Source organism: Nannospalax galili, unplaced genomic scaffold, assembly GCF_000622305.1.
Source record: "Nannospalax galili isolate Female #2095 unplaced genomic scaffold, S.galili_v1.0 scaffold50, whole genome shotgun sequence".
In the NCBI taxonomy this organism is placed as follows: domain Eukaryota; kingdom Metazoa; phylum Chordata; class Mammalia; order Rodentia; family Spalacidae; genus Nannospalax; species Nannospalax galili.
Window position 1 is genome coordinate 1,355,249 of NW_008328749.1, and position 15,707 is coordinate 1,370,955.

The following is a 15,707-nucleotide window of genomic DNA, read 5'->3' on the forward strand; positions in this document are numbered from 1 at the left end:
TCAGACTGTCAACCAGAAAAAGTCTATTTTAGTCTGGTTGGTTGTGGCCAAGGAGGCTGAGTGAAATGGTATGGGACACGATTAAGAAGTCTACCAGGTAACAGAGCCTGGAAAGCATCTAAAAGCTCCTAGAAAAGGTTTATGACTATTGGTCACTGTTCTTGATTCATCTAGAATAAGCTTGTTGACACAACTTTATCTTAAAAAGAGTTTAAATCAGACTATTTATTAATTTGTAATGATGAGATTCCTCTTCCTAGTCAGACTACTCATAGTCACTCTAGTCTATTTCTGTAGAAAGACTGACATCAAATGTCAAATCATAATCACATAATTCTGTGTGAACATAGATTTGATTAGATTACAAAGATTAACATGTAATTCATGTTAAGACATATATAGTTTATAAGAGGGATAGACTTGTTACCAGGTCTAGAATACATAAGGCTCTTTAACTTCAAACTCCTGCATAGTTTTTACTTTAGAAATAGCCTTGCAAATTGGTTTGGCTCACTGAGAGAAGCTCCTTCAGGAACTGATATTTGGCTGGACACAACCAATATTGGTTTCTGTAATGTGCCTTTTTGGTCAAGGCTTTCCAGAGAAACAGAACCACTGTTATGTACAGATATATCTAAGATTAATTGCCAGAGGTGGTGGTAGATGCCTTTAATACCAGCACCAGGGAGGCAAAAGCAGGCAGATCTCTGTGAGATTGAGGCCGGACATAGCCATCTACATAACCAGTTCCAGGCCAGCTGGGGCTACAGGGAGACTATGTGCCAAAAATTTTTTTGTAAAGAATTGGCTCACATCATGATGGAGTCTGACCAGTTTCAAGATCTGAGGTTGGCCGTCTGGAGACCTGGAGACTCAGTACTGTAGCTAGTGCTAGTTCTTATGCGGGCAGGCTTGAAACCCAGGCTGCTGTTTCAGTTGAAGTCTGAGGTAGGGAAAACTTGAGGTCACAGCTCATGAGGAGGCAAGAGGAGCTTCAGATGGTCAGCTGTTTTGTTCTATTTAGGCCTTCTGCTGATTGGATAAGTCCCATTCAAAACAGAGGGAGCACTATGCTTTACTTAGTCAGCTGACTCAACTGCTAATCTTATTCTATCTAGCAAAACTCCCCAACACACCTAGAATAATACCTTACCAAATGTTTGAGCAACCTGGTACACAGTCAAGTTGATAGACAAAATTAACCATTACAGATGGTATTTAACTTTTTATTTTAGCGAAAGAAGTATAAATTTTCTTTAAAAATAGAAATCCATATCTTATTTTTGAATTGTAAAGAATATTCATTCCTTGTTGGCACTTTACTCAGCATCTCCGTCTGGCCAAGTCTCTAGTTGTTTCCTCAGCATTGTGATTGTGGGACCTGAGATACGATGGTCCACATGCACATTATTGTTCTTTAAGACTGGAATACAACCATAACTACAGCCAGAATCCAGGGTTGACTTGGAATAGCCAAATCAACATGGAATGCTAGGGATGTCTGCAGTACAATCTGAAAGTAGAGATGTGTGGACATTTCCTCATCCATATCCTGTGCTGGGGTTGGTGATTCTCCATGTGTGGTTTGTGAACACATGAGGGTCCTAGGCATTGATCGTCTTTGGGGCTCTTGATAATCTTTAAGAGTATTAAAGGAGTCTTGTGACCAACACATTTGACAGCTTATATAATTGACTTTTAATAAAAATCATTGATAAAACTTAAAAATATCTGCTAATGTTATGATCTTAGTTTTGTGAAGTCATAAATGTATAGATATATGAAAGGAGATTGAAAAGAATATGTTCAAACTGTGATAATTTTTCTTAGGATTATTAACGATTTATAATTTGAATATATTTGTCATTTTTTTCAAATTTTATTTTGTTACTTATTTTTAAAGTTAGCATACAAATATATTTCATTCTTTGTGCCTTCTTTTCTATTTTATTTCATATATTAATTATAAATAATAATGAATTTCATTATGATATTTTCACACATTGTATACATTCATATATACAATGGCATATTTGTCTTTAAAAAATTCTACAGTGAGCCAGGTGTAGTGGTGCATGCTTTAATATCAACACTCAGGAGACAGAGGTAGGTGGATAGCTGTGAGATCAAGGCCAGCCTGGAATGGTTTGCATAGCAAATTCTAGGCCAACTGGGTCTGCATAGTATGACCTTGTCTCAAAACAAAAAAAGCCCACAAACCCTAATGAATATGAATTATTTTATTAAAACAAATGTTAGATATAATTTAAAATATAGTATGTACTGATTTCTGAGCTCGATCTCTGGGACCCACATGGTGGAAAGAAAGAACCAACTTCCCCAAGTTGTCCTATGACATCCACTCCCATGCTGTGGCACGGGTATACCACCCATCCACCTCCACCCATGTGCACACAAAACAGATAAGCAAAATGTAATTAAAAAATCCTGCTAACCCCAGAGTAGAATTAATATTTTTTTCTACCTCTATTTTCTTTTAGACCTCTTTGAAAGAATTCCACTGTGAAGGAAATTTCTGCAGAAAAGAGGATTGAACATTAGACATGATGTCAGAACAAAATGACAATGTGAATCTGGCAGTAAAATTCTGGGAACCTCTATCCTAAGAGTTTCAATATTGAGTGAACTTAATTGCATTCATTGCATTTATTCCATTAAACTAATTCATAGCGATCATAGTTACACAAGACTCTTATTCCTGAATTTAGTTCTCTAGTCATTCGATGATTTCTGTTGGCAGCAGTGTAGATGCTGCCACTACAAAAGCTGAATAATCAGGGCCCCTTCCTGAAGGAGCTACTAGCTTATGAGAGAATCACACATATTAAAAAATCTAAAGTTTGGTCTATCAAGTATTGTAGTGGAAAATTTATCAAGAACTGTACTATCACATGAAGTTTAGAAGTTAGTTTACTCAGACAGAATGTATTGAGCTCTAACTTTAGGTAGTGTCTAGTGGCATAAGGCTGTAGAAAATAATTTTGCTTTTAGAAACGTTCAGCACATTTGGCTAAGTAATTATGCACACACATACACTCACCCCAAATCAGCAATGGTCCTTCAAAGCAGTATGAAATTAAGTGTTGACTACTTAGAGCAAGTAGAGAAATATTTCCTAGAGATTTTTTGAAGGTCTTTCAGAGAAGAGACCTTCAGAGACAGGAATAAGTGTAAAACCTAATTACAAAGCATCATGAGTGAACCGTGAGGCAAAGATTAGACTACAGGTCAGAGAGGAGGGAGAAAGTGTCTGAGGGTGAGATGGGGTGGGAAAAAAGTGAGTAAATTTTGTTTTTCTTAGGCCCTAACTCACTATTTTCACAATGTATGTTTTCTTTTTGAAATTAAATTCTGTCATAATCTGCTTGTATATATAGTCTAAAAACTAAGGTTGGGCATGGTGGCACACGCCTTTAATCCCAGCACTTGGGAGGCAGAGGCAGGTGGATCTCTGTGAATTTGAAGCCAGCCTGGTCTACATGGTGAGTTCCAGGATAGCTGGGGCTACAGGGAAACCCTGTTTCAAAAAAGACAAAAAAATTTCAATTATATTACATAAAAATATAATATCCTCAGTATAATTTAGAAGACAATGAAAGGTGTAACAGAATGTATATTTAATACATAATGATTAGCAAGTAGCCAAAATGAAGTAGTCAGCTGTTTGTACTAACTTGTAATATATTATATAATTAAGATGAAAAATGGATTTCCTCAGTTGCACTGGCCACATTTAATGCTTGACAGTCACCTCTGGCTATGGTTATCACACTGGGCATCAGATAGACTATGCTCAAAGACCAGTGGCACTGTAAAAACTAGGAAAACAACAACAAACAAACCCCTACCAAACAAACTGTTGTTGAGTAAATAATGGCAGGCTAGACCTGTCTCTGAATGATGAAAGAGTAAAATGACCTTACTTGTAGAATAACATGTCTAGACAAATTATAGATTGTTGACGCGAGAAAATGAAGCAAGGAATTCTTGCAAAGAACTGGACTTGGGTATGTGTCTAAATAATCCCCTGTGTTCTGTGGGATGGGGATGAGAAAGAATATTCCAGGAAACATTTTTTTTTTACCTTGAAACCACGTGTTGAGGTATACATTATGTCTTTGGTATCTGAAAGGACTACAGAAGCTATAAGTTTTTGACAGTCACCAAGAAGTTGGAGATCCATGGAAAAAACTAACAGTAGTAAAACAAAATTTTGTGGTAGACCTGGGAATTGTAAGATTGAAAAGACAGAAGTGATATTAAACAACATTAGACAATCACAAATAATTACAAATATTAATTTTTACAACTAATTTCTTATCTAAAATTAAAGCAACAGAATTGTAATAAAATATGAGAGCACCATATTTTATGTACATCAACACTAACAGAGCCTCAAGTTTTCACTGGAAAATATCTGTCTTGAGGACAGACGTGGTGATAGAAATATGCATTGCTGTTGGCTCAGGCACCCTAAATGATGCTGCCCTAACAGTGTTCACAATAGGAACATTGAAAAGTCTACATAAAGGCAAAGTACAATCTTCCCATTTATGAAAGAGAGGTAGAAGCTTAAATATTTAATGTATATTAGCATTGTGAGAACTTACCTCTTGTTATAGATAAAATTGGATTCTAGGCTCAGATTGAGAAATTATTATTTTATTTACCTATATAAAATTTGATAGAGCATTTGAAGTCATGCAAAATATGAATCAAATCTTCCTTGCTTGGCACTTACCTATGTATCACAGGATACTTAGCAGCACCACCATCAATATCATGCGACAGACATGTCCATAAAAGTTGTCTAAATGCCCCTTAGAGGAGTCCCATCTCTATGACAAGATCTTATTACTACAACTACACAGCAATGAAAAAGGCATGGGCTAAGTTAGGTTGTACTGTGAAGCCAATACTTGCAGCAGATTTGAAAGACAATGTTATACCTTCTACTGGGTATGGCCTACAGGTATAGACTAATACAGATATAGATTTGCTCAAAAAGTGTCAAGGGGATGTTGGAAAGTTCTAGTCTAGGTTCTTATAAAACCTACAGATTTGTACTTTCTTATGTTCCTGTAATTTTATATTATGGAAGCTACCAAAAGAATTAACTTCTTGTATTTAAAACACTGAGTTTTAAAGTTAATACTGATTCATGAGTAGGTGCTTAAGCAGAGTTCAAATCCTGCCGTCTTTCACTGGTATTTGTGGTTGGAACACGATGAGCAGGGAACGATCTTTTTAGGGATGTCATTCCTGCAATACATGTTTGCCCTCTGCATCAAATAGGTCAGATGATGAAGGAGGGTAAGAGTAGAGAATCTGCCAGAATTTCTGTTTGGGGAAATTTTGTAGTCTTCTAATGATGTGAAGCTTTCTCATGTCTAAGGTAAAAACTCAAGAACATATCTGATGTTTCTTGGGACAACTGATCACATTTTGCCATGACTTTACAAGTTTTGATTCAGTTTTCTTCTGCAGTGTCAGATGTCTTACTATATGTAGACTGTAGTAGTTTATGGAAGGCTGAAGTTTAAATAGTACAGTGTTTTCCAGAGAGTATTGTATAAAACTCTTCCCGGTTGTTCATGGTGATATAAAATATTTTCAGAGCCCAGTATGATCACATACCAAGTGCCCTTTCTTAGCAGAGAATTGTTGCTTTTTTTTTTTTTTTTTTTCATTGAGGTACAGGTTCAAGAAATCTATTTTTCCTGGAAAAAATAGAGGGGATTTCAAGGGCAAGGGTTGCATATCACTTCTTTTGCTTCATCGGCCTCTATCACGTTATCTATTATATACATACTGTAAACATCTTTTGATTGAATGAGGGACAAATTAATGTGTATGTAGGATGGCTACTGCGCTGATTTTTCCTGGCTTTTCACTGTTCAGGCTTTGCTTGTGGATGTTTCTGGCCAGCAGAGGGAGGCCAAGATCTACCTTAGAATCACAGAATAATAGCAGCAACAAAAGACTGATGAAGGGAAGCAGCTAGAGAAGTACAACTGCCTGATAGTTTACTCAGTTTCAAGTGGTCTGTCCTAAACACGTGAACACCAGTAAATAAGCTCAGTGCATCAAATATAAATAATAGAACATATATGTGTGTATGTATGAATGTATGTATGTATGTATGTATGTAGTATGTATGTATAACAACAATAATCAAAAGAGAGGACAAGAAATTGAGAGGGAATTGAAGAACATGGGAGGAGTTAGAAGCAGGACAGCGTGGTGTGGAAATAACACAAATATGGTGCTCATGTATGAAACTCTTTTTTTTTAAACTTTTACAAAAACTTTATTGAGAATTTCATACATGCATATAAGGTGTTTTGATCAAATCCATGCCCACTCCCTCCCCTCCAATATTCCCCCCTTCTGAAGAGGTAATCCTAAAATCTTTTAAGGGTTAGATACAAGCTCCCAAATACTATTGACATTTTTGGCCTCTGGAACAGAGTATGTTGTTAACAGGACCAAGGACATTTTGACTTTTAGCCAAGAAACTGGCTACATTTCTTTGGGGTCTTTTTACCCTAACTGTCTACTGTCTAGCTACCTCCTATTCTTATCACACTGTCCTCTGAAGGGGTTACCCAAATTGCCAATAGGGAATAGGGATGCTGACTGATCTGGCTTCTTCAAAACTGAACAGGGATGCCGAGTGAGGCAATTGGAGTACCCTTCAGTGGGTCTATTTAAAAGACTCCCAAACTGCAACTATTGTCTCTAAGGGGAAAAGAAAGTCCTTGAATTATGAATAGGAGATGTGATGGTGAAGTAAAGGCAAGAGTAATTAGCATTACAAGTTCTAGACAGGGAACTAGAAAAAAGTCAGAACAGGGCAATTTTCAAATGTTCATATGAAAATCCATTGGAGTTTCTTGACAAAGGCTCCCAAAAGCATCCCTCTATTGGGTTCCTGCTCATTTTTCTTTTGTCTTCCAAGGCTGGACTAGTTGGCTGGGAAGAGTAGCTGGATACTGAGGTGAGAGTCCAGTGATCCTGCTTGGCACTCCTTTAATGAATGAGCGCAACCATCAACAAGCCCAATTGTGACTATGTTTAGTGATCGGGGTCAGCTGAAGCCATGACGATGGTAGTTATTTCATACAGAAGGGACTGCTGTATAACATCATCTTATTAAAAGGACCTGGAATTTAAAAGGATTTGGTGCTAGGAGCCACATATGAGGGAGAACATACGTCGTTTGTTTTTCTGAGTCTGTTACTTCACTTAGTATAACAATTTCTAGAACCATCCATTTACCTGCAAATTTCATTATTTCATCTTTCTTTACTGCTGAATAGAACTCCATTGTGTAAATATACCATCCATTTACCTGCAATTTTATCATTTAATTTTTCTTTACTGCCAAGTAGAACGCCATTGTGTAAAGTGGATGCACAAGTATCTCTGCAGTAGGATGAGTCTTTTGGGTATATGCCAAGGAGTGGTATAACTGGGTCATATGGGTTTTTTAAGAGTTCTCCACACTGTTTTCTATAGAGGCTACATGAGTTTGCAATCCTACCAGCAGTGAATGAGTGCTCCCTTTCTCCACATCCTCATCAGCATTTGGTATCATTTGTTCTCTTGAGCTAAGCCAGTCTGATTGGGGTAAGGCAATACCTTAGGGTGGTTTTAATTTGCATTTCCCTAATTATTAACAATGTTGAGCACTTTTTGAGATTTTTTTAGCCATCTTTATTTCTTCCTTTGAGAACTTTCTGTTTAGAGCTTTAGCCCATCTTTTAATTAGGTCATTTGGTTCCTTGCTTCTTTAAGTTCTTTATATGATCTGGGTGTTAAACCTCTGTCAGATGTATCCTGGTGAAAATTTTTTCCCATTTTGTGGGTTTTCTCTTCACTTTTTTGATGGTTTCTTTTGCTAACTCTCTTTTTAAATCTTTAGCCCATCTTTTAATTGGCTCATTTGGTTTCTTGATTGTTTTTTGAGTTCTTTCTTTATATATTCTGGATGTTAAACTTCTGTCTAATGTGTCACTGGTGAAGATTTTTTTGCCCATTCTGTGGGTTTTCTCTTCACTTTTTTGATTGTTTCTTTTGCTGTACAGAAGCTTTTTAGTTTAATGAGGTCCCACTTTTTTATATAAGGATCTAGTTTCCTTCTTCTACAGGTTAAGATCCAGTTTTGCCAGCACCATTTGTTGAAGATGCTGTCTTTCCTCCATTGTGTGTTTTTGGCACCTTTGTCAAATATCAGATGGCTGAAATTGTGTGTATTCAGTTTTGGATCTTCAATGATGTTCCATTATCTATGCTGGGGTCTTTTGTGTCTCCATATGAATTTAAGGATGGATTTTTCTAATTCTGTGAAGTATGTCATGGGGATTTTGAGTGGGATTGCATTGAATCTATATATTGCTTTTGGTAGATGGGAGGTCCTTCCATCTATCTCAATACATGAACATGGGAGGTCCTTCCATCTATCTCAATCCGTGAACATGGGAGGTCCTTCCTCTATCTCTTTCTTTGGAGATTTAAAATTTTCATTGTAGAGATCTTTGGTGTCTTTGGTGAAATTTATTCCAAGATGTTTCATTTATTTATTTTTTGTAGCAATTGGGAATACGAGCATTCCCCTATATTCTTTCTCCAGTTGCTTGTTATTGGTATATAGAAGGGCTACTAATTTTTGTAGATTGATTTTATAACCTGCCATTATACTGAAAGTGTTGATCAGTTCTAGGAGTTTTCTGGTGGAACTTTTGGGATCTCTTAGGTATAGTATCATATCATCTGCAAAAAGGGATAGTTTGACTTCTTCTTTTCCAATTAGTATTCCTTTAATTTCTTTCTCCTGTCTTGTTGCTCTAGCAAGAATTTCTCCATTTAGAATGATATTGGCTGTGGGTTTGTTGTATACAGATTTAATTATGTTGAGGTATGTTCCCTCCAGCCCAATTTCCTCTAGGACTTTGAACATAAAAGCAGGCTGAATTTTGTCAAAAGCCTTTTCTGCATCTATTGAGATGATGATGTGTTTTTTGTCTTTGAGTCCATTTATATGATTAATGATATTTATTGACTTGAGTATACTGAACCATCCCTGCATCTCTGGGATACTTGATCATGGTGAATGATCTTTTTGATGTGTGTCTATATGCGGTCTGCAAGTATTTTGCTGAGAATTTTTGCATCTATTTTCATTAAGGATATGGGTCTATAGTTTTCTTTTTCAATTGTGTCTTTACCTGGCTTGGGTATTAGAGTGATGCTGGCTTCATAGAAGGAATTTGGGAGTTCTCTGTTTCTATCATTTTGAATAATTTAAGTAGTATTGGTTGGAGGTCTTCTTTAAATGTCTGGTAGAATTCTGCTGTAAATACATCTGGGCCTGAGCTTTAAAAAATTATTTTTTTTTATTTTTATTTTATATGCATGTGTTGTGTATTGCTGGGGTGTATGTAAGTGCACCTGTGTTGTGCAATGAACACTGAGGCCAGAAGAGGCAGTGGATCCTCTGGAACTGGAGTTAGGACAGTTGTTAGGTGCCATGTAGGTTCTGGGTATTGAACCCAGGTCCTCTTCAAGAACAGCCAGTGTTCTTAACCACTGAGCCATCTCTCCAGCCCTCCACTGAGGCATTGGATCCTCTGGAACTGGAGTTAGGACAGTTGTTAGGTGCCATGTAGGTTCTGGGTATTGAATCCAGGTCCTCTGCAAGAACAGCCAGTGTTCTTAACCACTGAGCCATCTCTCCAGCCCTCGTGTATGAAATTCTTAAAAATAAAAAAAGGAAACAGATAAATTTGAAATTGGCAACAGGGCTTAATTTAGGTAAAGATTTCTTTCTTTTTTAACCATCAGACCAAACAATTTATTAGACTTAAAGATACTCAGAAGATCACAGCCCATTTGTGTCATTTCTAGCCCCTAACCTTCACAGAGTCCACAATGAGGCCAGAATATTCTTAGGAGCCTTTTGTCTTCCAAATGAGTCCTTCAATTGTGTCCCACTCCTCCTTGTTGACCTTCTTTAGAGAGATGAATTTGCCTGCCAGAAATACTTCCTCTCCACCATCAATCTGATGACTGCTCGGTTAATCCATGAAGCATAATCACACCACTTGGAGGCAGGATTCTGGGCTCTGGGGCAGTCCCCTGTGTTCTCAGGCCCTCCGTCAGAGGGAAGCCAGAACTCAGCACTCTCTGGCGGTCTGCGGAGATCAGAGCTGCTACATCAATGGAAGTCGGAACCCACCCTCTCAGACTGTCTGCTAGGATCTCAGCCTTAGCCTACCAAAGCCTAAAAGGTTTCTTTTATAGTGCTAATATTGATATTATTATTGTTATTTGCTTAATAGCAAGTAAATAACAAAATAGTGGAAAATATGTTTTCATTTGTTTTTGAAATATAGAGCTTTAGAAAAGTTTAAAGGAGAAAATATTGTCCAGAACCAACTTTGACTAAAACTTGGATTTATCTACTTTTATTTTTATACAAATAATGTATCAAATGTAAACTACTCAGATTGGGAGTGAAAAATTATTTATTGAATTATGTTATGTGTTTAGTAGAGCAATGCCTAATACTGCCACTAAATGATCAATCTGTTGAACTAATGAAGCAATAATTTAAATTATGTTATGCATAGTATCATGTATGATTATTTAAAATTAGCATAATATTTTTGTAATATTTAAAATATCAATTTGCATAATTCTACAGTCAGCTTTATTCAATCAAATATTTTATTGTGTTTTTTTTTTTGCCAAAAATACTTATTAATGGGCTCCACTCCTAAAGATTTTATTTTATTGATCTGGACATGGATTTTCTTTTTATTAATCAAATTTATTCTTTGACAATTTCACACGTTTTCTTCCCACTCCTGTCAATTCGCCCTCCTCCCTACAGGTTGTTTTCCATGTACATGCCTTTTTTTGTTTTATGATCCTGAGTTTTACAAGGACAGTCCAATGGTGCATGGCGGGTTTTGCCAGAGAGCACACATCTGAAGATACTGACTCTCTATCCCTTCAGTAGCCTATACTTCAATAGAGAAGGGTAGGGCCCCATGAGCTCCACCCCAGTTCGTGGGGCTGTTAACAAGCCCAGTCTTGCAGAGGCCCAGTGTAGAAAACTGTAGCTGCTCTGTGCTCATGATTGAAATCGCTGTGCCATGCCCAGAAGACAACATTTTGTCACCTTTCTCCCTATCCTCTGGCTCTTACATTTGTTCTCCTCTTTCTTTTGTGATAGTCCCCGTGTGTCAGAGGGGGTGGTATAAATGTTCTGTTGAGGGATGAGCACTCAACTGTCCCTTTTTCACAGAAACTTGAGCAGCCAAGTGTCTGCATTCACTGCTGTTCACTGAAAAGAGAATCTTCTCTAAGGCTGAGGGTAGCATTTGTCTATGGATATAAGCATAGATGTTTAGAAGGCAGTTTGACACCATGAACATAGATATTTTGTTAATTTTTTAGGATCTTTTTAATATGTAGCTGGGGCTGGGAAGCACTGCTCTGAGTTGCATAACCACACTATTTTCCAAAAAGTTTGTACTGGCTCACAACAGAATTCATTGAACATGACTGTTTTCATTAACACTCGTCACTATGGTTGCATTTGGTATAAGAGTTCAGATAGTCTCAGCTCAGCAGCATTGTCCTCATTGAAGATTAGGAGAACCATAGGATCTCTGGTCATGTTCTCTGCCTCACTAAATAAGGACCTAAGTTTTAACAAGACCCTCTGGTGATGTGAACATATATTAAAGCACAGAAACACTTATATATCTGGTTTTTAGAAGCACTTGTAAAACTCAGTCCTTCCACATGTATAGTGTTCATTTCTAGTTGTTCTTTAAAATTTTCCATTCCCATCTTTTGTCCATTTTAAAATAAAGGCATTTTTAAAAAACTGTTCAAAGATATGGAAAAAAAGATGGGGATAGAATTAAACATGAATGAGCTATGATATGGAGATATTTACAAAGGAATTTAAATCTTCCTGGGAAAAAAACTTACTAACCCTGGATAGAAGAGATACCCAGAGCAAAGAGACTATTTGGCTGATCATTATTTAGGGTGAGAGAATATGTGAGTTGTGGAAGAGCCACCAGCCTCATTAGGCAAAGCCATAAATCCCTTAAACTGTCTAACCCTAAATTGGCAGCCTGGCCTTGCTTAAGCCTGGCCTTGCTTAAGTCTTATCAACTGGTCACTCCCTGGACTGAGAGAAACTGTTTATGGAGCCCACTTGTCTCCTTCAGTGCTATAGGTAACTTACCCACCTACCTGAGCAAATAATCATGAGAAGAGAGACCCTCAAGGACACCAGACACAGAGTTAACTCTTGCAGCTGTGTGCAGCAGAGTTCCTATATAAGATCAGACTGCTCTGCTCCCTCTTCAGTGCATAGATAATCATTCCTCTAGGAAAAGCTATCAACACTTTGCTGGACTTCCTGAATCCAGGGAGCACATTTCTGGCTTGTTGCAGGTCTGGCTCTGACTCTTAATGTCTAAACTTAATGTTTAAACTCCTTCCTTTTTCTGCCCTCCTAAATCTAACATAGGGCACTTGATTTTATAGCTTTCCTCTTTGCCTTAATGAAACACTCAGTTATCCATTCACTCACTCACTGAATGCATTTTCTAGTTGTTTCTGTTTACCATACCGTACTAATGCTATGAATACTTCTTACCAGAAGAAGTCCATTTGCTCATCTTAGGTGCTTGACACTATTCTTGGGGAGATGTGAACAAACATCCATTCACTCAAGTTAGGGAGCCAACAACAGACCAAAGTAAGGATACCACCAAAATCTACCTTGGTGAACCAATGAGTTTAATTCGACTTACTTACGGGAGTATGGGTTAAGGTTACTTAGAGGAGCAGAAATGACTCAGAGGTACCAGCATCCTCAAAAGCCCACCCCAGCATGGGTGACAATGTATGAAAGCAGGAAACCTGGCACTCACTGTACAACCTGCAGACAGCTCAATGGGCTGCACAGAGTCCTTTCCAGGTAGCTCAGTTGGTCTGAGCCTCTTCCAGGGAGCTCAGCTGGCTTCAGTTTCTTCCAGGCAGCTTAGCTTGTCTCTGCTTCTTTCAAGCTGCTTGGCTGGTCTGAGTGTCTCTCAGCTGTTATTAGGGCTTATATATGCTTGGGGAAGGAGGAGGGGGCAAGTGGACCTAGTCAATTTCAGGGATTTCCTGAAGCTATTGAGTTGTTCATTCCCTGAGCTTAACAAGCTTCCCTGTAGGATGGACTGTTTACCTCCCCTTAAAACATCCTCTTATTTACCTTCCTTTAGGACATCTGTTGCTTACCTCCCTTCAAACATCTTACTGTTTACTTCCTTCAGAACATCCTGTTGTTTACCCAGCTCCCCTCCAAGATAGAAGGTTTTATCTGGGATGAAATTCCAATAGGGCCGCCCATTTGGGATTATATAACCTCTCAGGGAGCTAGTCCCTGGAGAAAACAGATTCTCCCTTCCTGACCATTTATTGATTGCTTGTAGCTCTTCATCTTGAGGTGGGACCCTATGACATTTCTCCCACCCACTTTGACATGTCAAATGATTTTGCCATTTTGCATTAACTACCAGCAGATGGGTTATTGCATTATTAAAGTACATTTAGATGGCTCAGTGTGTAAAGGGGCCAACTGCCATGCCCAACAACCAGTTTAATCCCCAGAACCCAAAGGATGGAAGGAGAAAATTATGTGCACAAGCATGCATGTGCACATATAGAGAAATAAATATAAAAATGTAAAAAAAGTATGTTAATGTTTGCTAAGTATTTTCTAAGTAACTAAAAGTAACATTCTTTATATTATTGCCAGAGAATTGAAGCAGGCATGGAGAACATTCACATTTGGTTATATGTGATAGAGGAAGTTGGAAGGAAAGGTTCCTGAGGGTTATGACCATTGCGATCACGAAATATGGTAGAATAATTAACAAAGATAGAGGGCTGGAGAGATTGTTCATTTTCTGTTTTTGCCAAGGACTTGAGCTGGTTCCCTGTACCCACATGGCAGATTACAACTGTGTAACTCCAGTTCCAGGTCCAATGTCTTTTTCTGGCCTCCATGGGCACTAAGCACATACATATACATAGTATGCATACATACATGTAGGCAAAACACTCATACACATAAAAAATTTTAAAGTGTAGAAAAAGGAATATGAAGGAAAATGATTTCATTTCTGAACATGTCATGAGTGTACTATGTACATTGTGGTATGCCCATCATTCTTCGACTTATTTAAGAACACATAGAATAGTGGTGGTGCACACCTTAAATCTCAGCACTTGGGAGGCAGAGGCAGGCAGATCTCTCTGAATTAGAGTCCAGCCTGGTCTACATAGCAAGTTCCAGGCCAGCTGGGGTTACAGGGAGACCCTGTCTCAAACACACACACACACATACACACACACACACACAAACACACACACATGCACGTGCTAATGCACACACAACCAAAAACCAAAAATCAAACACATAGAATAATTTTTTAAAACAGAAACTGTTAAATGTGCTTATTGTTGTAATAATTTAAAAGAGATTTGATCAGAAATGAGATGTAAGCTTGTAGCTTTCAGCAAACTCATGCAGTAGCTGCTTGCTGAGCATGGTAAAGCTTCTCTGAGCATGTTTCTGCAGATTGCATGGGCATAATCAGCTTTGACTGGTCTGGTGAGACATTCCTTTTGAAAAGTAGATGAGACACAATTCTAGTTTGTAGGGCAGACAGGGTGTGGGCATAGGAAAATGACTGGTAATTAACCAGGTGAAGCTTGCTGACACAAAGTCTGATTTGAGTCGTGACAAAGAAATGTGTTGGTACTTATTATAGTATATGGTTTTTCCTTATTGGTAACCCCACAACTACATTCTTTGGAATGGTAGCCAGTGAGGAGCTAATACATGATTAAGTAATTTTACAACAGCTGATCAAGCATACACACAGTGCTCACAGAACACACAAAACAGCCCTTCCAGGTAGAATGCTGTCTTCCAACCCACACGGAGTCCTCAGGGGCATGAGTGCAGTCACTCCTCCTCATTGGTTGCTCACAGACATGCATCCTTCCATCCTTCACCAAGATAACCGTTTCCGTTTCTCTATATTACTTTATACTTTGTAGGAGGATGAAAAGTTCCCTTTGGTTTTAAATCTTTTCTGTGTCTGTTAAATTCCTTTATGTTAAGAGCCTCAGATTAGGTTATTTCTATCTGATTTCCCAGAGGCTAGTGGACTGAATTGGTCTCATCCTATGGATGGAGTGCTGATAAATTGGAATCTGTCACACTGCTGCACTGGACTACTTCTTAGCCTGACTTCTGTTTGATGTTATTCTGAAAGATTCCCTGTTCTTTCTTCTCTTACCAAACATCCTGCCTGTGTTACCTTTGATACTCTCATGTTGCAGCAATAGGGCAGAACAAAGGAAACAACACCAGTTTGGGGGTAGGGAGGAGGAAGAAAGATCACAGGGTAACAGGGAATTCCAGCTTCACTTTTAATTTGGATAGGTCAACACAGGTAAAGATTTCTAGCACTAAATTTCTTTAAGTATATCAGGAAATTGGTGCATAGTTATGATTCATCAATAAAGTGTGACATATTGTAATAATTAAAGTTGTTTTAACAAAATAGTGACTCAGAAAAAAATGAACAAGAAAT